This window comes from Schistocerca piceifrons, unplaced genomic scaffold (genome assembly GCF_021461385.2).
Source record: "Schistocerca piceifrons isolate TAMUIC-IGC-003096 unplaced genomic scaffold, iqSchPice1.1 HiC_scaffold_936, whole genome shotgun sequence".
NCBI classification, from domain to species: domain Eukaryota; kingdom Metazoa; phylum Arthropoda; class Insecta; order Orthoptera; family Acrididae; genus Schistocerca; species Schistocerca piceifrons.
Window position 1 is genome coordinate 2,609,840 of NW_025729208.1, and position 24,922 is coordinate 2,634,761.

General features: G+C 53.9%; 1 non-coding gene and 1 pseudogene across 1 annotated transcript; both read right to left on the reverse strand.

Annotated features, from left to right (window-relative positions):
* Positions 1-1,546: 1,546 nt before the first annotated feature.
* On the reverse strand, positions 1,547-1,701 carry LOC124772009 (annotated as a pseudogene).
* Positions 1,702-16,399: 14,698 nt separating this feature from the next.
* On the reverse strand, positions 16,400-16,554 carry LOC124771998. The gene has a single exon (XR_007013689.1). It is a non-coding gene; the product is annotated as a 5.8S ribosomal RNA (ribosomal RNA).
* Between the last annotated feature and the right edge of the window lie 8,368 nt (positions 16,555-24,922).

Here is a 24,922-nt window from a genome sequence, read left to right on the forward strand (position 1 = left end):
TCAAGCAAGCTGGAGTATCACCCATTTAAAGTTTGAGAATAGGTTGAGGTCGTTTCGGCCCCAAGGCTTCTAATCATTCGCTTTACCGGATGAGACTCGTACGAGCACCAGCTATCCTGAGGGGAAACTTCGGAGGGAACCAGCCACTAGATTTTTCGGTAAGTCTTTCGCCCCTATACCCAGCTCCGACGATCGATTTGCACGTCAGAATCGCTACGGACCTCCATCAGGGTTTCCCCTGACCTCGTCCTGGCCAGGCATAGTTCACCATCTTTCGGGCCCCAACGTGTACGCTCTAGGTGCGCCTCACCTCGCAATGAGGACGAGACGCTCCGGGAGTGCGGAGGCCGTCGCCACGTGAAGGGCGGGGAAGCCCCATCCTCCCTCGGCCCGCGCAAGGCGAGACCTTCACATTCATTACGCCTTTAGGTTTCGTACAGCCCAATGACTCGCGCAGATGTTAGACTCCTTGGTCCGAGTTTCAAGACAGGTCGTGAAATTGTCCAAAGCTGAAGCGCCGCGGGTCCGGGGCCGGGGCAATTAGGTCCGTCTTCCGGGAAGAACCGCGCGCGCTTGCCGAGAGCCGGAGCGCCCAAAGGGGCGAATCGAATCCTCCAGATATCCCGCCGGGCAACCAGCCAGGACACCGGGGCTTTCCCCAACAGACGCGAACCAAGGCCCGCGGAAGGACACGCTGCGCACCCGGGCCGTAGACCGGCACCCAGCGGGTCGCGACGTCCTACTAGGGGAAAGTGCGGCCCACCGCACACCGGAACGGCCCCACCCCGCGGCAAGTGGAAAGGCAACCGGACACGACCCCGCCGCGGATTGCTCCGCGCGGGCGGCACGGCCTCATCTGCTGACGGCGGAGGCCAGTGGCCAGATGGGCGGGAATCTCACCTGTGCGACCTTTCGGACTTCTCACGTTTACCCCAGAACGGTTTCACGTACTTTTGAACTCTCTTCAAAGTTCTTTTCAACTTTCCCTCACGGTACTTGTTCGCTATCGGTCTCGTGGTCATATTTAGTCTCAGATGGAGTTTACCACCCACTTGGAGCTGCACTCTCAAGCAACCCGACTCGAAGGAGAGGTCCCGCCGACGCTCGCACCGGCCGCTACGGGCCTGGCACCCTCTATGGGCCGTGGCCTCATTCAAGTTGGACTTGGGCTCGGCGCGAGGCGTCGGGGTAGTGGACCCTCCCAAACACCACATGCCACGACATGCGGCAGCCTGCGGGGTTCGGTTCTGGACTCTTCCCTTTTCGCTCGCCGCTACTGGGGAATCGTTGTTAGTTTCTTTTCCTCCGCTTAGTAATATGGTTAAATTCAGCGGGTAGTCTCGCCTGCTCTGAGGTCGTTGTACGAGGTGTCGCACGCCACACCGCCAGCCGGCTGTGCACGCTACCGAGAAAGTACCGGTATGCGAACCGCCAGGCGACGGGCGCGCATCGCACGTTTAAGGAGACGCGGCCGGCCCCACAGGCAGCCACGACACTCCCAGGTCTCCGAAGCGGGGCAAACGCCGCGCGCTTCAGTATACGTAGCCGACCCTCAGCCAGACGTGGCCTTGGAACGGAATCCATGGACCGCAATGTGCGTTCGAAACGTCGATGTTCATGTGTCCTGCAGTTCACATATCGACGCACAATTTACTGCGTTCTTCATCGAACCACGAGACAAGTGATCCACCGTCCTGGGTGATCTTTTCTTAGTTTCTACTGTCTTTTTCAAGGCAGTTGCATAGGCGGGACTGAGGCGTTTGACGCCCCTGTTCCAGGGTTCTGTGTCCAACGGCCTCACGGCCGATGGGCGTCGTACAGCTCCACACCGGAGCGGACAGACACTCGGGCGAAAGTCATTCAAAACCGGCGGCAGGCGCCAGGTGCCGCAGGACATCCCCTGCGTGTTCGGGGGTAAGAATAGGCCCACGGTATTCCTCCCTGTCGCAAGAGGCGTCTAAAAGGAGTCTCAAACGTTTCGGCCCTCTGTGATGGTCCCCTCTTGGGTTTGACCTTTTTTCCAAATTTCCGTTGTTAGTGCGTGCCATTTGGGGAAGGACACCTTACGTGGTGTTTTTCTATTGGTCCATCATGGACCACCATCTTGCATGTTACCTATTGTCGTGTGGGGGGGGGGACTATACCCAACATCTTCTGGGTTGTCTCCTTCTCGTCTTGTGCGCACTCTTCTTCTTAGCGCCCACGACAACTGTCGACCCTTCCAACACCTAAAATCCAGCACGGTAGCCAGTCCGTTGTCGTGGGGCCGTCATGTACCCTCTTGGTGGTAGCCCCCTGACCACGCAGGGATCGCACTACCGATGCCAGAGCTGTTTCCTCCCCATGCATGCCAAGGAGTATGTGCCCATCTTGTCTGGGGCGCGGGGACTCCGGGCAATGGGATATCGGCCAGCTACCCGTTGCTTTGGCTGGGTGGCGCCCTTGGGGAGAGCCCTCGTTCGGAGTAGGTGGCATCTGGGCGGATGTGGCGCAATGAAGCGCAATAAATCACACCAAGCTGGTGGTTGCACAGCCGCAATCCGATGACGAGCTGAGAGCCGACTTGGAACGATGTGGTGTACATTTTGTCCGTCGTGTACATAGGGGACACAAGACCAACAGGGTGGCCACCAGTGCCTTTATCTTGGCCTTCGAGGGTGATGTCTAGCCCAAGAAGGTCATGGTGATGGTTTACCATTGTGACATCAAGCCATACGTCCCTCCCCCGATGAGGTGCTTCCAGTGCTGGAAGTTTGGGCATATGTCCTCCCGTTGCCCATCCAGCGCTACATGTCGAGATTGCGGACGCCCCTCTCATCCCGATTCTCCATGTGTGCCTCCGCCTGTATGTGCCAACAATGGGGAGCGCCACTCTCCATGCTCGCTGGATTGCCCCATTCTTCATAAGGAGCGGAAGATCATGGAATTTAAGACCCTGGACCGGCTTACTTATCGAGAGGCGAAACTGTAATATGAAAGGTTGTATCCTGCTTCCATTCAAACATCTTATGCTGCAGCCACGTTATCGTCGCCCACGTGAGCGACGGTTGTCGCCTCATCTGTGCCGCCTTCAGTAAGCCCTCAGGGCCGTGCATCTGTCTGCCCCCCTTGTGCCTGGGGGCAAGCCTTTCTCTGTTGCTCCCTTAGCAGTTGCGGGCAAACCCTCTTCTGTCGCTCCCCCCATGCTTACTTCGGGAGTGACATCTCCTCCAAAACCGGGGGGCTCTATCCCTGCCCCTCCTTCTCCGCCGGTGTTGCCTCTGCCGGTTCCTCTCTCGCGGAAGGGGTCCGTCGGGGCTCTCCCTTCCTCCGTTTCATCTCCTACCCAGCCGGATGTCAGCCAGTGGCTGAAGGTTCCGCCACCTGCTGGTCGTAGGGCTTCTGCGTTGTCGTCAGCCTCCGACGCTCCTTCAGAGAAGCTCTCCCAGCCCTCTCACCCTAAGAGCTGACGTGAGAAGAAGGAACGGAATGTGTCCAAGAAGATGGACGTTCCGGCGGTTTCTGTACCGCCTGCTGTACATAGTCCTGGCTCCGGGGATGAGGTGGAGATCCTCGCCTCTGCCGCGGATCTCGCCCTCACGGAACCCTTCGGGGCCTTTCCTATGGTCTCAGCTGACTCTCCCCCGGTGGCGGCAGTTGGCATTGAGGTGCCGTCTGCCTCTTAGTCGCATTCACGCCCTCCCAGTCCCTTCCTGCTTCCATTCTCCAGTGGAACTGCGGCGGTTATTTCCGCCACCTGCCTGAGCTCCAGATGCTTCAGAGTGTTTCCCCTGTTCTCTGCATTGCTCTGCAGGAAACATGGTTTCTGGCAATGCAGAACCCCGCCCTTCGTGGTTATCGGGGATACTATAAGAACCATGCTGCCTGTCAATGAGCGTCAGGTGGGGTTTGCCTTTTTGTTCACCACTCTGTCTGTAGCTCGCCTGTACCCCTTCTGACGCCTTTAGAGGCAGTCTCTGCCAGGGTTGAGCTCTCGCCGGCTATTACTGTTTGCTCTGTTTACATTCTTCTGGATGGGGAGCTCCCCCGACATGTCTTGGCTGCGCTGCTGGCTCAACTTCCGCCACCTTTGCTGCTTCTTGGCGATTTCAATGCCCACAACCCTCTATGGGGTGGGACTGTCTCTGATGACCCCGGTCGGGCCGTGGAGCATGTGTTGGCTCAGCTCGACCTTAGCCTCTTGAATACCGGTGCTCCCACGCATTTCAGTGTGGCCCATGGCTCTTTCTCGGCCATCGATCTCTCTCTTTGCAGCCCCGGGCTTGTCCCATCCTCCACTGGAGAGTGCATCCTGACCTGTGTGGTAGTGACCATTTTCCAATCTATTTATCACTGCCCCAGTGTCATTCTTCTGGGCGCCTGCCCCGCTGGGCTCTCCAAGGGGGTGACTGGTCGGCATTCACTTCTGCTGCAATCACTGAGTCTCCCCCACAGGGTGACATCGACGAGGTGGTTTGTGTCTTAACCACGTCCATTATTTCAGCGGCCGAGGCTGCCATCCCCCGTTCTTCTGGCCTCCCTCTGAGGAAGGCTGTACCCTGGTGGTCGCCGGAGATTTCTGAGGATATTCGCAACCGTCGGCGGGCTCTCCAGCGTCATAGGCGTCACCCGTCTCTCGAGACCCTCATCGCCTTTAAGAGGCTCCGTGCCTTGGCCCGTTGTCTTATTGCACGGCGTAAGCAGGAGTGATGGGAGAGGTATATCTCATCCTTGGGCTCCCGTGTCTCCCCCTCGCTCGTGTGGTCCCGGATCCGGCGGATTTATGGATACCAGACCCCTATGGGTGTCCCTGGGCTCTCCTTGGGCGGCGCTGTCTGCACGGACGCTGCCGCCGTTGCTGAACAGCTTGCCGCGCACTTTGCTACGAGCTCTGCGACTGCATCTTATCCCCCCGCCTTTCGCTCTGAAAAGGAGCGAGCCGAGCGGACGCCTTTCTCATTCCACACGCGTCGTTCTGAAACATACAATGCTCCTTTCAGCGAGAGGGAATTTCTCGCTGCCCTCGCCGATTGCCCTGATACAGCACCAGGAGCAGACTGCATCCACGCGCAGATGCTGAAGCATCTCTCCAGGGACTGCCAGAGACAAATTCTCGCGATATTTAACCGCATTTGGTGCGAAGGCGTGTTCCCGTCGCAATGGCGCGAGGGTGTTATTGTCCCCATCTTGAAGCCCAGTGCAGACCCACTGGCGGTGGACAGCTATCGTCCCATTACCCTCACCATCGTTTTGTACAAATTGCTACAACGTATGGTGGGGCGGCGTTTGTGTTGGGTCCTTGAGCCGTGCGGTCTCCTCGCTCCATCCCAGGGTGGCTTCCGTGGGGGCCGGTCTGCCACGGACAATTTGGTGCGGCTGGAATCTGCTATTCGTACGGCCTTTGCCCGACGTCAGCATCTCGTTGCTGTATTTTTCGATCTGCGGAAGGCGTATGACACCACATGGAGGCATCACATCCTCGCCACGTTGCATGAGTGGGGTCTTCGTGGTCGGCTCCCAGCTTTTCTGCAAATCTTTTTATTGCGCTGCTCTTTCCGGGTGCAAGTCGGTGCCGCCTCTAGTTCATCTTCTATACAGGAAAATTGAGTCCCGCAGGGCTCGGTGTTGGGCGTCTCCTTATTTCTAGTGGCCATTAATGGTCTGGCTGCAGCCGTGGGGTCGTCGGTGTCTCCTTCTTTGTATGCCGACGACTTCTGCATCTCATTTAGCTCCACGACTACGGGAGTCGCCGAACGCAGGCTGCAAGTCGCCGTTCGAAAAGCAGCATCATGGGCTCTGACTCATGGTTTTCAGTTCTCTGCAGCCAAGACTCGAGTTACGCACTTCTGCAGGCGTCGGACGGTCCACCCTCATCCTGAACTTTACCTAGACGGCCACCTGCTTCAAGTGGTGGACACTTGCCGCTTCTTGAGACTCGTGTTTGATGCCCGGCTCACATGGGTTCCTCATATTACTCAGCTGAAGCAAAAATGTTGGCGGCACCTCAGCGCCCTCCGCTGCCTTGGCCACATGTCTTGGGGTGCAGATCGCTGCACACTGCTGCGATTGTACAGAGCCCCTGTGCAGACTCGGCTTGATTATGGGAGCCTGGCCTATGGGTCTGCATCACCCTCAGTGTTGAAGTTCTTAGACCCCATCCACCACTGTGGGGTTCGGCTTGCAACTGGCGCTTTCCGTACGAGCCCCGTGGATAGTCTACCGGTGGAGGCCGGGGTTCCCCCGCTGCGGATTCGCCGCCATCGACTACTCGCCGACTATGCTGTCCACGTGCTTTGCTCGCCTGGTCATCCCAATCATCGCCTGCTTTTCCCTGCTGTTGTCCTCCATCTGCCCGAACGGCGACCTAGGTCTGGGCTTTCCATAGCTGTCCGTGTCCAGTCCCAGCTGTCGGACCTGGGCTCATTCCCTCTTCTGCCTCCCTTCCGGGTCTGTGCACCTACGCCTCCCTGGTGTTTGCCCCGGCCGTCCGTCCGTCTGGAATTGGCACAGGGACCCAAGGACTCGGTTCTGCCTGTGGCCCTCCGTCGCCGTTTTCTTGCGCTCCTTGCCTCATTTCCGGGCTGTGAGCCTGTCGATACTGATGGTTCCCTGGTTGATGGTCGCACTGCCTATGCTTTTGCTCACGCTGCCCATGTTGAACAGCGCTCCTTGCCGGCTGGCTGCAGCATTTTTACTGCAGAGCTGGTGGCCATATTGCGCGCTCTTGAGCATGTGTGTTCCTGCTCAGGTACGTCCATCGTCATCTGCAGTGACTCCCTGAGCAGCCTCCTGGCCATCGACCGCTGCTATCCCTCTTCTCCTCTGGTGTCCTCTATTCGGGAGTCCGTTTCCACCATTACCCGCTCTGGTCGTTCGGTGATCTTTGTTTGGACGCCAGGTCACGTTGGCATCCCGGAGAACGAACGTGTTGACAGGCTGGCCAAAGGGGCGATCGACGCCCCAGCTTTGGAGATCGGCCTTACGGCTCGCGATCAGCAGCTGGTGTTGCGCCGTAAGGTGCTTGGGATGTGGTCTGTTGAGTTGCGTGGCCTGACAGCCCCGAATAAACTGCGGGCTGTCAAGGAGACCACCGATGTGTGGCGCTTCTCCCTGCAGGCTTCTCGCAGGGACTCTGTAATCCTGTGTCGGCTGCGCATCGGCCATACGTACCTGACGCACAGCCATCTTTTGCGTCAGGAGGATACCCCCCTGTGTCGGTGTGGGTCCCGGCTGACGGTCGCCCACATTTTATTGGAGTGTCCCCGACTGCGCACCCTCCGGCAGTCTTTTAATCTCCCGGGCACCTTGCCTCTGATTTTATGCGACGATGCCTCCATGGCTGACAATGTTTTACATTTTATCCGTGGTAGTCCTTTTTATGGATCCATTTGGGGGGGTCCTGCACTTTTCCCTTTCTGTGTCTTTTGTCCTCGCGTCTCTCGATATTTGCTGCTGTTTTGGTGTGTCGTCGGCTGGTTGACTCTTTCCCTTTTTTTTTTTGTTTTTGTGGTCAGTCAACCAGTCTCTGGCCATCTTCTATTTCTTTCTGTCTGGTGTTCGTCTGTCCTCTAATTTTCTGTAGCGTTCGTTGCCTAATTTGTGTTCTTTAGCGCCTGGGAGGGGGGGGGGGAGTGAGTCTCCTTCCCCTTGGGGTTTCATCTGCTCTGCGACTTTGTCTCGCCTGTCTTTGGAATGGGGGACTGATGACCTTAGCTGTTTAGTCCCCATCAAACATCCCAACAACCACCTTTATGGTTCCATTTAGGGAGGTCCTGCTCCTTTCCCTTTGTGTGTCTCTTGTCCTCGAGTCTCTCATATTTGGTTGCAGATTTTAGTGTGTAGTCGGTTGGTTGACTCTTTCCCTTTTTTGTTGTCGTGGTCAGTCAACCAGTCTCCGGTCATCTTCTTTTGTTCTGTTTCTTTTTGTCTGGTGTCTTCGTGTCTGTAGTGTTCGTTACCGCATTTGTGTTCTTTTAGGGCCTGGGGGGGGGGGAGGGAGTCACCTTCCCCTTGGGGTTTTACCTGCTTTGTGCATTTATGTCTCGCCTGTTTTTGGAATGGGGGACTGATGACCTTAGCTGTTTAGTCCCCCTTAAACATTCCGACAACCACCACCACCATACCCTCTCCCTGTGATGGCATGGAATGCACCCAACTGCCGTCTGCTCTTTACATTCTGACCTATTATGGCCTGTCTTCCCACATTTTGCACATGCTTGTTCTCTGTTACAGTGCCTGTTGGAATGTCCCAGACTCCAACACCTAAAACACTTCTGGACAGCAACAAATTCTCTAACTCTTAGGGCTTCAAATTGGATGTAAACTCTATCCTTCTGCAGCAGAAGACAACGAATTCTCGGCGTGACTTCAATAATGTTGTTAACTGTACGTTTACCTTTAGGTCCCGTCTTAAACTTCACAGATACCTCAGCATGAAACTCCTCAGGGGAAACAGGCTCCCTGAGGCTTATTTCATAAAGTTCGTCAAGAAATTCCTCGTCTGTCAGTGTCGTTGGAACCTGGTAAACTGCTAAGAGAGGTCGCAGCTTCCTTGGCTCTTCACGTTTGATATTCTGCAGTGCAACTGTCTTTTCAATAACCTTGCGCTTGTCTTCTGCCGTCTCAGTTTCCATGATGACAGTATTTGCCGTCGATCTGATAGCTCTAATTTTGACTTTGTCTAGTTTCGGATTTATGGTCTTCGTTATTGTCTCTCTGACAGTCTTAGAATCCTGATTGGCTGTGCCTTTGAAGAAGAGAACACTTGTCTGTTTGGCTCTGACTTCTTCAATCTTGATTTCAGTTGGGTTTACCTTTTTTGGTACAGCGGCAAATTACAATGTGGCTGGCTTTCTCTCTCTCAATCGTGTATTCTCCTCCTTAAGACTTTTCAGTTCCGTCTCCAGGCGTTGTATTCTCTCCTGTGCATCAGGGGCATTGGCAGTGGCAAGCTCATTCCTCAGCCTTTGGTTTTCTAACCTGAGCTCCTCGATTTGGCCTTCTAACCTGGACTGAGTCAAGACAAAGGTCCAAATTTTATTTTTAATTTTTTCTGATATCGCTGTCGACGTTTTCTTCTGCCGTAGTTCACTTGTCAATTCACCCATGAAGTCTTCAACCACAGCTATTTTTTCCTGAGTCGCGTCCATGGTTCTAGTTGCTTCCGACATATCTACAGAAATGCGACGCCTAGATACAGAGCTCTTTCCCTCGGAAACCGTCATCATTTTAAGGTTAGGTGTAGCACTTCCCACAATCGGGCTGGCCACAACCGCCGCTAATTCAGACCAAGTTGTCATCTCCAGCGTCTACACTATCTACGTAGATGCTAGGAAGTTACAAGGAAAGTGTACCGGAATTGACATTACACAAGTTCTTCTCCAATAATCAGTTACACCTAACCACCCAACTACAATTAGTTCGATCTGCACACCACAACAATAGTTCGATCTATGTACCACAGAGAAAGTTTGATCTACGTACCACGCCGAAAGTTCGTTCTACGTACCACGCCGAAAGTTCGATCTACGTACCATACATAACCTAAAAACTTCCATCCAAGCAAGCACAATTTTAGAGAGCAAAACGAAACACTGTGAAGTATAACTATTTTGTCCAGATAGTCTGAAATATGAAGTTAGAGAAAATACTTGCAGTATTAATTAACTTTGCACTCTAGGTACAATGCACTGTGATATAATGCATGATGTAAGTTTGCAGCTGATTCTGGACAGTAAACTCTAAGTTTTCGGTCTGAGTACAGTACCTTTGTTGAAGATCACTTTCACACAGCACACTCGCGAAATAACTTCAGAGTTATCACAAAAAATCAAATTAACACAGAGCACTATAACAGGAATACTAACATAGCAGCCATCTTGCCAAAGATAGGAACAGTGGGAATCCCTTTAATCCATTCATGCGCGTCACTAATTAGATGATGAAGCATTTCGCTAAAAAGCTGTCTTTATTCACGTCAATGAACATACAAACAGAGATAAATACCCACAAAGTGGGTTTACAAATGACAAATACAGTACAAACATTAGACGGACAGGAAGAGACGTGAACAGAGATGGGTTTGTGCCTGTTGACAGACGCCAGGCAGCAGCGTAGAAAACATAGAATTGGGCCATCACCCAACACCAGTCCGGGGCATCGTGCGCCTTATGGCAGTAATGGTGTCAAACCGCCGTGCCGCCATCACAGTCCCGATGAGTACCTGCGTTGACATCGTCGCGAAGTGGTGGTTCTTGAACCCATGCTGTCGTAGGTCCTGTGCAGATGTTGGTGACCACACCCCCCTCCATGAGATGGTGGCTGAAGAGGTGGTGATATTCTTGGCTGCTGGGGTCTGACTCCTAATCGCTTGGTGGACGGCTTCCCTATTGTAAACCGCGACTTTCTGCTGGTGACACTCTTTGATGCCAAGATTGACACCAACCACCTGGGCATCGATGATATGGGCTGCATCGTCACGAACTGCCACGATGTCCGCCTTCCTCAATCCCTCAGATGTCCTGAGGTGGGGCTCCAGATGGACGTCGAAGCCCCTGCGACGAAGTCCCTGCGCGATGTAAGATGCTAAGGCGTTGTGTCGCTTCACTCGAGCGTCGTGACTTCGGAAGCAGTGCTGGACAACGTGATTTGCAGTTTCCTTAGCGATGCAGCCAGCCTGGCAGTTAGTGTCACCAGCACGACCTCGCTGCAACCGTGCCCGGGTTGGAAGGGCATTGATCCTAGTATGGATGCAGGAGACGAAGTCGCGGCCTGTGATCGCTAGTCGAGGATTGTCGACCCAGCTATGCTGCCCTGGTGTTTGGGCAGACTTCTTAAGGAAGGCGCCGTCCACCGACAGATGCAGCCGTTCAGCCCACATCCGGCCCATTTGGTTCTTCGTCCGTATAACCGTATTGTGACCCCGTAATTGCTGCTCAAGCCTCCCAATCTCACGCCCCAGAACGTCGTCTGCTGTCCCGTCAGATAGGACACCCAATGCCCGCATCTTTGCGAACCGGTTCCACCACAGAAGAGGCCCGAGCCAGCATGCTGATGGCACTCCCAGCCCCCCAGATGACACAGGGGCATGGAAGTAGCCAACAGGGACGTCTGCTGGCAGGCACACCCAAGATCTAATTGCTGCGTGGATGGTGGTGTCCATTGCGGGTCCTCAAAAGGGCCAAGCCATGATGGATTCCTGGCAGAATGACGGTTCTGAGGGCATGTAGACGCTGTTGTGGTTTGAGTGGTGCCTTGGACAGGACGCTCAACTGTCGCTCGACCTCCTGCCTCAGATGAAAGTGGCTGCGTCCCCTCGTGGAGAACTCCAGGCCAAGATACCGGAAAGTGCTCTCGATCGCCAGGGCTGGGAGGATGGTATACCCAGCCCTGAAGGTCGCGGTGTCATTGACCTTTATCTTCTTCTCACGGCCAGACGCCGTGAGGGCGAGAGTGAAGCACTTTCCGGGGTTGACTTGGAGACCAAGGTCTCCAAGGGCAGATGTTGCTGCATCAATAAGGTCCTGGAGCCCTCCTGGAGTCTCGGCGAACAGCAGGAGGTCGTCAGCGAAAGCAGCAGCGTTGAGACGTCGTCCCATCACATTGGCACCAATGTAGTCTGGGAGGCGAGCAAGCATGAAGTCTAAGGAAAGGTTGAAAAGGATAGGAGAGAGTGGATCACCATGCCTGACACCCCTTGAAGGCCGCACTGGAGCCAGCGACATCCCAGGACCAGAGATCATCGCCACCCCATCCTCATAGCATCCCAGGATGTATCCAATGAACTCGTCAGGCAGACCATGTGCCCTCAGGGCACCATGGTCTAGAGTCGAATGCCTTGGACACATCCAGGGACGCAACATAGAGGGAGTGACAGTTCGCCCTGGCCTGAGTCATCGCCAAGTCCAACAAGAACGTATTGTGCAGCATCGCATCCTGAGGAAGGAAAGCCCGCTGACGCCCGTCCAGCACACAGGTCCGCATCAGACGGCCCGCCAGGATCTTATGGAAGACCCTAGCGAGGACTGACCAAACCGTGATCGGACGGAAGTCAGCAGGGTACGCTGGGGTGGCCTTCTTGGGAAACAGGTATGTATGGGCTAGGAGAAGACGGGATGGGAGGCGACGGGTCGAGAGGAAAAGGTTAAGGATTTTAAGGAGGACCTCATGGGGTATACGGCGAATCTGGGCCGGTGTCAGTCGGTGTGGGCCTTCAGCAGAGCGACGAGGGGGGAGCACTGAAGCAACTTCCTCCATCGTAATAGGCGCCCACAGCTGTTCGAAGGGAACCTCGATGGAGGAAGGCAACAACCGACCTTCCAGACGGTCCACCCGGCCAGATGGTCGCCGGGTGAAAAGGTCCTTCCAAAACTCCACCAACCCAGGAATAGGGGGTGGTGGGTGAAGGAGCGTTCCATCCAGAAGGCCGCTCATGCAGCGAGCAGCGCTCTTTCCAAAACTCCACCAACCCAGGAATAGGGGGTGGTGGGTGAAGGAGCGTTCCATCCAGAAGGCCGCTCATGCAGCGAGCAGCGCTCTTTGAGGAGGCCCGCTGACAGAGGGCGTACTCCCTCCTCCGCAGAGCCCGCTTCGTCCCTCGTGGCTCTGACATCTGGCGGGAGGCAACAGGATTTTGCGATGGTTCCCTGCTGCCGATGGCATCAAGGGCAGCCGACAGCATGCCCATTATGACTGAGGCCGATGTAGTTGGCCCAAGCGCCAGGATGTCATCGACTGCTCTGTACTTAGACCCAGACGACGGGAGGGCTGCCAGAGCCGACCAGATAGCCTGGTCGACAGTATCGACAGCTGCAGACGGGGAGGGGGGTGCTGCACAGGGACCGGCAGGCTCCACAGCTGCAACTGATGGAGGTGGCCCCACCCCAACAGCAGAGAGGGCAGCAACAAACTCGGCGACCTGGTTCCTATAGGCTGTTCCACGACGCTGCCCTTTTATGGACTCGAGAGAACGATACGGGAACGCCTTCGCTAGCTCTTGGTTTAGGAACTGGGTGGCCTTGAGCGTAAGTGCTGCCTCAGAGTGGGCCAGGCGTAGCAGCTCTTCACTAGACCACCTGGCCTTCACCCTCTCAGTGGTCACCTCTGCGTTTGCTGCTGCAGGATGGGCACGGCGACGACGTACACCAAGACCCTTCTTAGTGGTGAAGGTCTGGTGGCACTCAGGACATGTGATGGCAGGCACTGCGGCTCGACCCGAACTGGCGGCGTCGGATGATGACCCAACAACTGGAGTGGCGTCTCCTATGGGAGTACCGCTACCTGCTTTCTTCTTTGTGTTGGGGCCAGCTGAAACAGGGGCAGGGGGGCGGCAACCCCCAAGCCCTTAAAGATTCAGCCCGCTCTGTATGTTGAGGAACTTAGGAAGATTATGCCTGGGTATAGCTCTTCCAAAGAACCTCTCACGACCCCTGCCACGAGAAGGCTCAAGCTAGGATTTCCCACCGAGAGGCTAAGCGAACAATCATCCACTCGACATCGCTAGGATGCTGAGGAGTGGATAGAGAAGATCCGTATATGATGCATCATGTGAGCATTAAGAGAGTCATAGTTACTCCCGCCGTTTACCCGCGCTTGCTTGAATTTCTTCATGTTGACATTCAGAGCACTGGGCAGAAATCACATTGCGTCAACACCCGCTAGGACCATCGCAATGCTTTGTTTTAATTAGACAGTCGTATTCCCCCATTCTGTGCCAGTTCTGAGTTGATCCTTGAATGGCGGTCGAAGAGAATCCGCGCGCCCCCGGAGGAGCACGCTAAGGCGGACGCGGCCTCGCAGCAAGGAAGATCCGTGGGAGGCCAAGGCATGGGATCGAGCTCGGATCCTGCACGCAGGTTGAAGCACCGGGGCGCGATCGCCGCGCAGGCGCGCGCATGCTGCACCGCCGGCCAGCACGAGGCCGACCAACGGCGAGAGCAGACAACGCCCGCACTTACCAGCACCCCTACGGCACTCACCTCGCCCAGGCCCGGCATGTTAGCGCTGACCCACTTCCCGGCCAAGCCCGACACGCCCCGATCCTCAGAGCCAATCCTTATCCCGAAGTTACGGATCCAATTTGCCGACTCCCCTTACCTACATCATTCTAGCGACTAGAGGCTCTTCACCTTGGAGACCTGCTGCGGATATGGGTACGAACAGGCGCGACACCTCCACATGGCCCTCTCCCAGATTTTCAGGGTCTGAGGGGAATATCGGGACACCGCCGCAACTGCGGTGCTCTACGCATTCCAAACCCTATCTCCCTGCTAGAGGATTCCAGGGAACTCGAACGCTCATGCAGAAAGGAAAACTCTTCCCTGATCTCCCGACGGCGTCTCCGGGTCCTTTTGGGTGACCCCGACGATCATCTCTGAAAGAGGGGCCCAACTTGTATCGGTTCAACTGCCGGGTTCCGGAATAGGAACCGGATTCCCTTTCGCCCAACGGGGGCCAGCACAAAGTGCATCATGCTATGATGGCCCCCATCAACATCAGATTTCTCCTAGGGCTTAGGATCGACTGACTCGTGTGCAACGGCTGTTCACACGAAACCCTTCTCCGCCTCAGCCCTCCAGGGCCTCGCTGGAGTGTTTGCTATTACCACCAAGATCTGCAGCGACGGCGGCTCCAGGCAGGCTCACGCCCAGACCCTTCTGCGCCCACCGCCGCCACCCTCCTACTCGTCAGGGCTTCGCGGCCGGCCGCAAGGACCGGCCATGACTGCCAGACTGACGGCCGAGTGTAGGCACGATGCTTCAGCGCCACCCATTTTCAGGGCTAGTTGCTTCGGCAGGTGAGTTGTTACACACTCCTTAGCGGATTCCGACTTCCATGGCCACCGTCCTGCTGTCTTTAGCAACCAACGCCTTTCATGGTTTCCCATGAGCGTCGATTCGGGCGCCTTAACTCGGCGTTTGGTTCATCCCACAGCACCAGTTCTGCTTACCAAAAGTGGCCCACTTGGCACTCCGATCCGAGTCGTTTGCTCGCGGCTCAGCATATCAAGCAAGCTGGAGTATCACCCATTTAAAGTTTGAGAATAGGTTGAGGTCGTTTCGGCCCCAAGGCCTCTAATCATTCGCTTTACTGGATGAGACTCGTACGACCACCAGCTATCCTGAGGGAAACTTCGGAGGAAAGCAGCTACTAGATGGTTCGATTAGTCTTTCGCCCCTATACCCAGCTCCGACGATCGATTTGCACGTCAGAAGCGCTACGGACCTCCATCAGGGTTTCCCCTGACTTCGTCCTGGCCAGGCATAGTTCACCACCTTTCGGGTCCCAACATGTACGCTCTAGGTGCGCCTCACCTCGCAATGAGGACGAGACGCCCCGGGAGTGCGGAGGCCACCGCCCCATGAAGGACGGGGAAGCCCCATCCTCCCTCGGCCCGCGCAAGGCGAGACCTTCACTTTCATTACGCCTTTAGGTTTCGTACAGCCCAATGACTCGCGCAGATGTTAGACTCCTTCGTCCGTGTTTCAAGACGGGTCGTAAAACTGTCCAAAGCTGATGCGCCGCTGACGGGAGCGATTTCCGCTAGAGAGCATCCCGAGCCAACAGCGGCGCGGGTCCGGGGCCGGGCCAGGTCAGGCTGCGCACCCGGCCGTAGGCCGGCATCCGGCGGGTCGCGACGTCCTACCAGGTCAGAAGTGCGGCGCACCGCAAACCAGAACGGCCCCACCCCGCGGTGAGTGGAAAGACAACCGGACACGACCCCGCCGCGGATTGCTGCGCGTGAGCGGCCGGCCCCATTTACCGAGGGCGGAGGCCAGTGGCCGGATGGGCGTGAATCTCAACCGTTCGACCTTTCGGACTTCTCACGTTTACCCCAGAACGGTTTCACGTACTTTTGAACTCTCTCTTCAAAGTTCTTTTCAACTTTCCCTCACGGTACTTGTTCGCTATCGGTCTCGTGGTCATATTCAGAGCTGCACTCTCAAGTAACCCGACTCGAAGGAGTGGTCCCGCCGACGCTCGTACCGGCCGCTACGGGCCTGGCACCTCCTACAGGCTGTGGCCTCATTCAAGTTGGACTTGGGCTCGGCGCGAGGCGTCGGGGTAGTGGACCTTCCCAAACACTACATGCCACGACAGGCGGCAGCCTGCGGGGTTCGGTGCTGGACTCTTCCCTGTTCGCTCGCTGCTACTGGGGAATCCTTGTTAGTTTCATTTCCTCCGCTTAGTAATATGCTTAAATTCAGCGGGTAGTCTCGCCTGCTCTGAGGTCGTTGTACGGGGTGTCGCACGGCCACACCGCCAGCCGGCTGTGCACGCTACCGAGAAAGTACTGGTATGCAAACCGCCAGGCGACGGGCGCGCATCGCACGTTTAAGGAGACGCGGCCGGCCCCACAGGCGGCCAAACCATCCCCGGTCTCCGAAGCAGGGCAAACGCCACGCGCTTCAGTATACGTAGCCGACCCTCAGCCAGACGTGGCCCGGGAATGGAATCCATGGACCGCAATGTGCGTTCGAATCGTCGATGTTCATGTGTCCTGCAGTTCACATGTCGACGCGCAATTTGCTGCATTCTTCATCGACCCACGAGCCAAGTGATCCACCGTCCTGGGTGATCTTTTCTTAGTTTCCACTGTCTCTTTCAAGACAGTTGCATAGGCGGGACGGAGGCATGTGGTGGCCCCTGTTCCAGCATTCTGTGTCCAACGGCCTCACGGCCGATGGGCGTCGTACGGCTCCACACCGGAGCGGACAGGCAGTCGGGCGCAAGTCATTCAAAACCGGCGCCAGGCGCCAGGTGCCGCAGGCCAGCCGCTCCAGAGCTTCAGCGCTCGTACCACACAACTTTTCCGTTAGTTTTGAGAAGCACGCGTGGTTCCGCACGCGTCGCACGGCTACTGCGAACCGTACAGGTAGCTTGTTGCGCGACACGACACGCACATCGAAGGACATGCAGTCTAGTCGGTAATGATCCTTCCGCAGGTTCACCTACGGAAACCTTGTTACGACTTTTACTTCCTCTAAATGATCAAGTTTGGTCATCTTTCCGGTAGCATCAGCAACGACAGAGTCAATGCCGCGTACCAGTCCGAAGACCTCACTAAATCATTCAATCGGTAGTAGCGACGGGCGGTGTGTACAAAGGGCAGGGACGTAATCAACGCGAGCTTATGACTCGCGCTTACTGGGAATTCCTCGTTCATGAGGAACAATTGCAAGCCCCAATCCCTAGCACGGGGGAGGTTCAGCGGGTTACCCCGACCTTTCAGCCTAGGAAGACACGCTGATTCCTTCAGTGTAGCGCGCGTGCGGCCCAGAACATCTAAGGGCCTCACAGACCTGTAATTGCTCAATCTCGTGCGTCTAGAAGCCGCCTGTCCCTCTAAGAAGAAAAGTAATCGCTGACAGCACGAAGGATGTCACGCGACTAGTTTGCAGGCTAGAGTCTCGTTCGTTATTGGAATTAACCAGACAAATCGCTCCACCAACTAAGAACGGCCATGCACCACCACCCACCGAATCAAGAAAGAGCTATCAATCTGTCAATCCTTCCGGTGTCCGGGCCTGGTGAGGTTTCCCGTGTTGAGTCAAATTAAGCCACAGGCTCCACTCCTGGTGGTGCCCTTTCGTCAATTCCTTTAAGTTTCAGCTTTGCAATCATACTTCCTCTGGAACCGAAAAGCTTTGGTTTCCCGGAGGCTGCCCGCCGAGTCATCGGAGGAACTGCGGCGGATCGCTGGCTAGCATCGCTTATGGTTAGAACTAGGGCGGTATCTGATCGCCTTCGAACCTCTAACTTTCGTTCTTGATTAATGAAAACATACTTGGCAAATGCTTTCGCTTCTGTTCGTCTTGCGACGATCCAAGAATTTCACCTCTAACGTCGCAATACGAATGCCCCCGCCTGTCCCTATTAATCATTACCTCGGGTTCCGAAAACCAACAAAATAGAACCGAGGTCCTATTCCATTATTCCATGCACACAGTATTCAGGCGGGCTTGCCTGCTTTAAGCACTCTAATTTGTTCAAAGTAAACGTGCCGGCCCACCGAGACACTCACTTAAGAGCACCCTGGTAGGATTTCAACGGGGTCCGCCTCGGGACGCACGAGCACGCACGAGGCGGTCACACGCCTTCGGCTCGCCCCATCGTCAGGACGTCCCACGATACATGCCAGTTAAACACCGACGGGCGGTGAACCAACAGCGTGGGACGCAAATCCAACTGCGAGCTTTTTAACCGCAACAACTTTAATATACGCTATTGGAGCTGGAATTACCGCGGCTGCTGGCACCAGACTTGCCCTCCAATAGATACTCGTTAAAGGATTTAAAGTGTACTCATTCCGATTACGGGGCCTCGGATGAGTCCCGTATCGTTATTTTTCGTCACTACCTCCCCGTGCCGGGAGTGGGTAATTTGCGCGCCTGCTGCCTTCCTTGGATGTGGTAGCCGTTTCTCAGGCTCCCTCTCCGGAATCGAACCCTGATTCCCCGTTACCCGTTACAACCATGGTAGGCGCAGAACCTACCATCGACAGTTGATAAGGCAGACATTTGAAAAATGCGTCGCCGGTACGAGGACCGTGCGATCAGCCCAAAGTTATTCAGTCACCAAGGCAAACGGACCGGACAAGCCGACCGATTGGTTTTGATCTAATAAAAGCGTCCCTTCCATCTCTGGTCGGGACTCTGTTTTTTTTTTGTTAAAAAAATATTATATTTCATATCATAATAATTATACAATAATGACCCACCACCTTAGTGATTAGTGGGTCCTATTATTTCTAAATTTACAATAGCAGCTTTAATATTTTTCTTAACTACAGACAGTTCTACGATCTCTACTAGGCAGACTACTTCTAGTTTACTAGCTAACTTAATTTCTAGTTACTACGATTAGTTAATACTAACTGCCTGCAGCGTTAAAAGTGTGCCAGTTTTGATAATATAAACCTACTTAGATGCCTTGCTCATAGAGCTAATCCCTGTGAGCAAGCCCCTGGCACAGGGCAGGCAAGGGTTTTAATTTATCGCTGCAGGTTCCTAACTTACTATCCTATTCCCATTGACTAAATCTAATTCTTATTTTATGTCATAATCGGTGCGATTTCTTCATTCGGGATCGCCCCAGTCGCCCTGGTCCCAGTCGTGGCGGATTCCAACTGTTACGTCGACCTATCCACGAACAGGCGGTACGGGATTGGGGCAGTGGTCGCGTTCGGTGTTGTCTATTTATTTAAGCATGAAGGTCTTTCAGAAAAGTTGTCAATACTTTTGTGATACCTCGTTTGCCAGCGTATTCAGTGTCTGAAATGTCTCTTCCCGTCTTAAAAGGTCATAGGTGTTTGTGCTTGGTAGTTGTCTCAATGTCCCGGCTACATCATCGAAAAGGGGCACTCATAAACCACATGGTCAGGAGTACCCTCCGGTGCGCCACAGTCGCACGCAGGCGTCGCCCTTTTCCCAAACCGACAAAGGTAAGTCGGATAGGGGCCATGACCGGTCAGAAAGTGGAACAATCCCCGAGTTGGCTCGAAGTACTTCATTTTCGGTCTGTCCTTTACATCTGGTAGGAACTGAAAGGTTCTTCTACCAGTTTCATCCGATTCCCAAATTTCCTGCCACATATCTACCCCTCTTTCCCTTATCTCCCCTTCTTCCCTGACTATTACCCCCATAATTTCCTCTACCTTGGTGTTAATACCTTTTCTGGCCCAGTACCAAGCGGCCTGTTCCCTAACCTTAATATCTAAAGGGCAGAGCCCCATTATGATTAACAGGGCTCCCCCTGGAGATGTTCTGTATGCTCCCACGGACCTTATTATCATGTTCCTTTGTACTCTTCTCACCGTCACAGCAGGCACCACCCTCGTGAGCCTTTGAGCCCAGACTCCCGAGCCGTAACCCACTATTGATGTCAGTATGCTGTTAAGGTAGAGTTTGATTAAATGAGGTGGGAGGTGGAATCTCTTATGTCGTATGGAGATTAGATTGTTTAGTAATTGTAGTGCTTTCTGGGTTACGGTTTCTATGTGCTTTGCAAAATTCCACCTTTCATCGATGATGATTCCCAAGTAGCGTGTTTCTCGTCTCCAAAGAACAGGCATACCGTCAATTCTCACAGTCGGGTTTCTTATTAACTGTCCTTTAAGTAGTAGGTAGGTCGACTTGGATGGTGAGATAGTCATTTTGGTCTTTTGGCACCATAGTTGTAATTTGTTTATTGCTCCTTCTATTTTAGGTTCTATGTCCTCGCGACTTCGGCCGCCGACCAGCAGGAGGAGGTCGTCAGCGTAGGCTATCACCACTAGCACATCTTCGCTCTGTTGCAGGCTATCAAGAAGAGGCTCCATGTGGATGTCCCAAAATAGGGGACGCAACACTGAGCCCTGGGGGCAACCCTTGGTGATAGTTTTCCGGAAATATCCGCTAGGGGTTGATAGCTGTACCTCCCGATCTTCACAATAGTTCCTCAAACACTCATATAGCAGCCCTGGGCACTCCTTCTCCCGAAGGCAGGAGAAGAGCGAAGGCCACCACAGGTTGTCGAAGGCGCCACTGATATCCACCATGATGCCAACAACATACTTACACGGGGCTGAGCCACGGACCTCGGCCGCCAGGGCGATTGCATCAGATGCCGATCGCCCCGACCTAAAACCGAATTGCCTGTCGCTCATCCCGTGCAGCATGCGGTGAGCAGTCAATCTATCCGCTAATAACTTCTCCAGTATTTTGCGAAAGCCGTCCAGCAGGCAGATGGGCCTGTAGGATTTGGCCTCTGCAGGGTCCTTCTCGGGGCCTTTCTTGATAATCACCACGTTTGCAGCTTTCCATATTTTTGGAAATTTGCCTTGCCTGAGGCATGCGTTGAAAATATGTGTAAGTGGTGCAACTAGCTGTGGGGCTAAGAACTGCACTACCTCCGCCACAATGCCGTCTTGCCCGGGGGCTTTTCCTTTCTTTAAAGTCTTGATATGAGCAGCAACTTCCTCCTCAGAGAAGGGAGGACCGCAACGTCATTAGCATACCTATGAAGGTCTTCATCTCGTAGTTGGCGCTGCTCTTCGGTGTCGTCATTTCTATCATCGTCAGGCAACAGCGACTGGAGGAGGACCTCAGCAGTTTCCTGCCAGGATTACATCATCCCGTCCACGTGCCTGAGCGATGATATCATTATTGGGGTGCGGATCTTCTCCCTTACCAATCTATATGGGACGCCCCAAGGATTAAGGGCCAGCTGATTGGTTACATAATTTTCCCAACTAGTTATTCTGGTCTTTTGTAATTCTTTTTGGAAGTTGTCTTTTGCCTCCCGGTATAACTGCAGCCATCTTTGCTTTTCCCACCAGACGACACTGCGCTGGTAGTGCTTCCTCAGTCTTCTGACAGACTGTCGTAGTTCTTGTAGTTCGGCTGACCATGGTGCCGGTGTGGCCGCCATGGCTCTCCTGGTTGGTACGGCCGCCTTAATCGCCCTTGTTATTGCATGTACCAGCCCTTCGGCTCTGTCGTCCACGTTGAAGTCCTGTCGTTCGTCTCCTTCTGGTAATGGAGGAATGTCACACTCTCTGGCTAGGCGTTCCCAATCTGTTTTCTAAAATTCCATTGCACCTCCCACCCCATGGCCCAACGGCACTCTCTGTCTCCAACAAATAAAGGTGATTAGATTATGGTCGCTAGTGGTGGCATTGTCTTCCACTCTCCACTCTTGGAGTATGTTCACTGCGTTTGGCATGAGCAAAGTCACGTTAATGTTAGTGCCCTGTCCTCCTCCAGCTACGTAGGTTGGGGGATTACCTGGTCTGTTTGCCACCACGAGTTGAAGAGCCAATATCATTTCTTCTGCTTTTGCACCATTTTCATCCCTTGTGCCACTGTACCATAGGGGGGATTTGGCGTTAATGTCAGCAGTTACAATGATTTTGCGCCCCCGCAACGCCGTGACCACACTCACTAGATGATCTATGTGATGTTCGATTCTATCACCGTACTGAAAGTACATGTTAATAATGATAACAATCCCAGCAGGAGATTGTATCTCCACGACGTTGCAGTGACTGTTGGAGAACTGTGACAAGGGTGTTGCACGCAGTGCAGCATTAGTTATCAGAATGGCCGCTCTGGGGATGTCCCCACTGCTAACAGTTTGCCATGTTGCGGCAGTGAACGCAACTTTTCCAGCCAGAGAGTACGGCTCCTGTAAACAGAGTATGTCCAGTCTCTTTTCCACCACTTCCTTTCGGAGCTCCTGCATCACTAGTCGACTGTTATGAGTGTTGAGCTGTCCAATTTTTATTCTGGTCGTCATGGAAAGTAGGTATGTATGTGGTCATGTGGCCATGTTTTATTCCAGTCGTATGCCAGTCGTCCGTGTGCTATCACTGATTGATGGTAAATGTTGTCCAGGTCAAATTTCTCTCCTCGTCTTTCGAACACTTTTTTGAGTAGGTCTCGCAGTGCTCCGAAGTCAGTGGGGAGGTTCACCGACTTTAATTGTATTCTGTCCACAGCCTCCATCACCGAGAAGGTTACCCTTCGTCCGTACTCATGTCCTACTCGGACCACATGACGTAAGGCAGTGGTCAGGGTAGTCGGCTGCTCTAGTCTAGCTAATTGCATGGTGTACTCAAGGTTTGGGTACACCCTCACTGGGTCCATGGGTGGCAACCTAACCACTGGGCTATCTTTGGTGTTGGAGTTGGCGGTGGAGCTCGTTATCGTGCTTTCCTGGACAGGTTTTGCAGCTATATCTGTCACTACCACTGGATGCTCTTGCTGTTGCCGATTTTTAATCGGCAGCGTGTCCCGGCATTGGGAGGAGGGTGCTCTAACCTCTGAGGGGAGCTCAGTTTGAATACCAATGTCCCTGGTGGGGGACTGTTGGTACGTCGGCGCTGATAAGCGACTTCAGGAAATTCTTGAATCTACTCGCTCCTCCTTTTGCTCGGGGATTTATGCTTCGGCATCCTGCATGGTATGCCGTTTTCAGCCATAGTCGATTCGAGATATAAGTCTTTGTTCGAGCATCCAGTAGCTAGGGCAGTTTCGTCCTGTGCCTCCACAGGACTTCTTGCCACGACTCTTGCACGGGATGCAGACACCTGTGGCCTTACAGTCTTTCCGGGTGTGTCCGTTATCACCGCATTTTGAGCAGGCCGACCCCCTGGTGCAATGCCTCAGGATGTGGTCCAAGTCGCCGCAATTATGGCAACGAGGTACCACGATGTAATCTTTAGTATTTATGGCGTGGACTCCCACGTATAGTCCGCCCAGTACTGTTATTTTTCTCCACATTGTTGCAGAGACATCGCCGACGTGATGTACGACATCACGGTCCTGGGGACGCGTCTTGAATCTTAGTTTAAAACTGTTTCGGAATTCGTTTTCGTTTATATCCTCAAAGTTTTGTTTTCTGATTGCCTCAGACAATTCCTCATTTGTCATAACAGTAGGAACGTCATACAATATGACCAAGGGGTTCCTCTTTTTTGGGGGTTCACATTTAACTACTGTGTTCAATTTAGGATTTTCCAGAAGTTTGTTCTTATCCTCTTCAGGCGCAACTTCGACAATCACCGAGTTGCTGCTTGGTTTGACACGTTTTATCTTTATTTTATCTTTTACTGGGTCAATTGTAGTGGTCAAAAGTTCCTGGATCCTTTTGACACTTGTATCGTTTCCAGGCAAAGTCCTAAGAAAGACTGCCGTCTCTTGTTTCTTTGTCACTCTGTCTATTGCCTCTTTTGTATTATTTTGTGTGGTGGGGGCTTGTGCAACCACCGCCGCCCAGGTCTTACTTGGTGGTTGTTGTTGTTGTCTCATCCGGGTGTTTTCTTTCTCCAGCTCCTCTACTCTTCCTTCCAATTTAGCATGGGCAATTGCCCATGCAGCCAATTCGTTTTTTATCTGTAAGATTGCTGACTGGCTTATTTTCCCATTTTTGATGCTTTGTTCCAGGAGCAACGTAATTTCGGAATGTCTCTGCATTACCGTTGTGATGTCAAGCCGTATATCCCTCCCCCGATGCGGTGCTTCAAGTGTTGGAAGTTCGGCCATATGTCTTCACGCTGTGCTTCCGACCTCGTCTGTCGCGATTGCGGTCGACCATCCCATCCTGATCATCCCTGTGCCCCACCTCCAATCTGTGTGAACTGTGGTGTGCACCATCCGCCTTGCTCGCCAGACTGTCCGATTCTGCAGAAGGAGCGGAAGATCATGGAAATCAAGACTCTCGACCGCCTGACGTACACTGAGGCGAAGCGGAAATATGATCGGCTTCATCCAGTGCACATGACAGCTTCTTATGACGCAACTGTCACTCCTGCTACAGTTCCATCCGCTCTAGTCAGCTCTCAGAGTCGAAGCCCCACACCTGCCCCCTTGATGGTGGGGGGCACTAAACCCACTGTTGCTCCTGCTCCATCTACTTCAGGAGCAACGCCCCCCCAACCATCGGGGACATCAGTTCCCCCTTCCCAGCCGGAGAAGCGTAAGACTTCTTCGGCTTCTCACGCTCACAAGGGGTCCCTTGGGTCCCTCCCTCCCCAGGTTTCCACCAGCGGGAAGACTGACGACCAGCAGTGGCGTAAGTGCCCACAATCAGCTGGTCGACGGGCTTCACGATCCTCCTCAGTCCCGGAGACTGAATTGGTGAAGCCCTCCCAGCCAGTTAAACCCAAGGAGCAGCATGAGAAATCAAAGAAGAAGAGCACTAAGCCCAAGGAACACGCGGTGGCAGCCACCCCACCGCAACCTTCCAGCTCTGCGTCTGAGGACGAGGTGGAGATTCTGGCGTCCACTGAGGACATGGATCTCGCCAGTCCCTCGGACCCAATAGATGGCTGTTGTACAGGTGGTGACTCAGTAGCAGCAGGGTCCCCGGAGGCGTAATCTGCCTCCCCAGTCCCTTCACGCCTTTCCCATCCATGGCTAATACCATCCTCCGGTGGAACTGCAGCAGTTTCTTCCACCATTTA